General features: G+C 29.0%; 1 protein-coding gene across 1 annotated transcript in view; it reads right to left on the reverse strand.

The window, feature by feature from the left end:
- The window catches only part of LOC122259063 (tRNA (uracil-5-)-methyltransferase homolog B), a 9183-nt gene that overhangs the window by 6018 nt on the left and 665 nt on the right, over nt 1–2500 (reverse strand). Inside the window, exon 2 of the mRNA XM_043025567.2 lies at nt 1–22. This exon is cut by the window's left edge and continues 127 nt beyond it. The gene's annotated coding sequence lies outside the window, so the exon portion shown is untranslated. The remainder of the gene's footprint in view (nt 23–2500) is intronic.

The following is a 2500-nucleotide window of genomic DNA, read 5'->3' on the forward strand; positions in this document are numbered from 1 at the left end:
TCCTCTTTTTTTTGGTATCTTTCTGTAGAGATAAAAACCGTTTAAATATCTCTTAATTATATCTGATGAAAAATTGCTATGATAGATGGAGAACAAAAAAGGAATTTTTCAAACTATAACTGGTATCAATTAACAATGATTATATAATAGCCATGCTATTAACTCCTTTACCAATTTGCCTGTGACTCACTTTTTTTTTCCTTTATAAAATCAGTCAACAAAGATTATATAATAGCCTTGCTATTAACTCTCCTCATTCACCAAATTACCCGTGTCTCATTATTTCTCTCTATGTCTCCCATAAAGGTAACACGAGCGCCAGTAACTATGGCTCATGTAACATATATGCCAAAAATGATAACCAGCCTACAAAGGGGAAACATCTCGTGGGAATCTTTCAAACATGGAATACTTACCAAACCAAAATGATAAAGAAATTAATGTAGAACAAAATCCTTGCATGACTATTGATGCTCTTTCTTCATATAAAAAAGTATTTACATCATATTAAAATATATACATTTCATTATTCTTTATAATATATATAATATATATATATATATATATATATATATATATATATATATATATATATATATAATATATAATATATATATATATATATATATATATATATATATATATATATATATATATATATATATAAATATATATATATATATATAATATATATATATATATAAATATATATAATATATATATATTATATATATATATAATAATATATATATATATATATATAATATAATATATATATATATATAATATATAATATATATATATATAATATAATATATATAATAATATATATAATATATATATATATATATATATATAATATATATATATATATATATATATATATGATAATCTCTAATTAATGTAAAGTATCTGTTTCTAAAATGCTATCAGTATCACAATCCATTTTGATGTAACAAGACAATTCAAAAGTACTATTATGACAGTGATAACTTGATAACATCACATAATGGTTTACGTCTCCAAGCAGTGATCTAGCTAATGATTTGTACAATAATGCATATGACAGGATGTTATATTTCACCAAAATCCCTATATAAACTACACTGTATTTCCTTACGTAATACAATAGATAGATTACCATTAGAAACTGAATAGGCATATTAATATAAATAATTAATGTGGTATGAATGGGTAAGTTCTATGAGTGTCTATTTACTTTAGAAAATATATTTCACAACATGGAAGATTGTAAGATCACAATACAAAATAAAAACTAAAATACAAGGAAACAAATGTAAACACTATTGATTCGGAAAATATGACATGGCCCCAAGTCTGCTACAGACATGCTTCTTGCTTGCTGCTGACCACCAACATTAGTGTGCATCAGCAACCCTCACTAAAGCTTTGTGCAGTTGCTAATTCTTCCCTGTTTGTTTTTTTCTTTGTCTCTGTGCTCTGTCATTTTTTGTATTCCCAATGGTATGGATCTGTCTATGTCTCTGTGACAATGGTAGGCAACAGTGTCAAATGTCAACCAGGTACAACCAGCTAAACATTGTTGGCCCTCCTAACTTCTTCTCTGCCAGCCAATGTTTTTGCCTTACCTGCTTTAATACCAAAATCAAAAACTTTTGCAATGAAAGATAGTAATTTAATTTCATATTGTTAGTGAACAGATAGTAAAAATAATTTTGCAATGGAGCAACTTTATATTAGACAAAAACATAACATAAGAGGAGGATCTATGAATTAGTGCTATTAGTATCTACTGACAATCTGGATCATATATAATAATCTGCCAATATTTTGCTGTACACCAGAATGGAGAGCACACCAAATGTCTTTGTCACATGACGCTTTGCCAATGACAGTGATGAGCTCTTGCATTTCATACAAGCCTTCAATGAATAGCTTTTCTCTATCATCCTTAATGAGAGGTATTTCATAGGGTAGAAAACGCTTGGTTCACAGAGAAATTTAACTATCCAGTATCGGGTGCGTTATTAACCAGCCAGAGGGAATCTTTTGCATCAAACGTCAGTTAATGGGAGACTTTTGTGCCACTCATCATCAAGTGATTATCAACAGCTGTTTATATTTCTCAAGGGAATCTGTTGCACTCACTGATCTGTGTGATCCTGCCATCTTCTCTAGTGTCACCACACATTTCACTCAAAACATGTCAAGTTCTGATGAAAGCAATGGTTGGCTTGTTGTTCATGGATTCAATAGACGCAGACTCTAAACTAAAACCTTTCAATATCTTGATTCTGGTTGTAAAAGATGGGAATAACGCCAAAATATGACAGAAAAAATAACCACCACTCAACAGCTCTTAGTCAACATAATTTATGTAATATACTATCACACCAGTTTGGTAAAGAAGTCAACTGCACACCCCAGATTTTAGTTCAGTTGCTCATTGCACACCTGGATAATTCTTATACAACCATTAGTGGAAAAGAACACAGTAATTACATGCATTAGTATTCTT

Source organism: Penaeus japonicus, unplaced genomic scaffold (assembly GCF_977035675.1).
Source record: "Penaeus japonicus unplaced genomic scaffold, GWHDUDI00000001_assembly GWHDUDI00000032, whole genome shotgun sequence".
Lineage (NCBI taxonomy): Eukaryota > Metazoa > Arthropoda > Malacostraca > Decapoda > Penaeidae > Penaeus > Penaeus japonicus.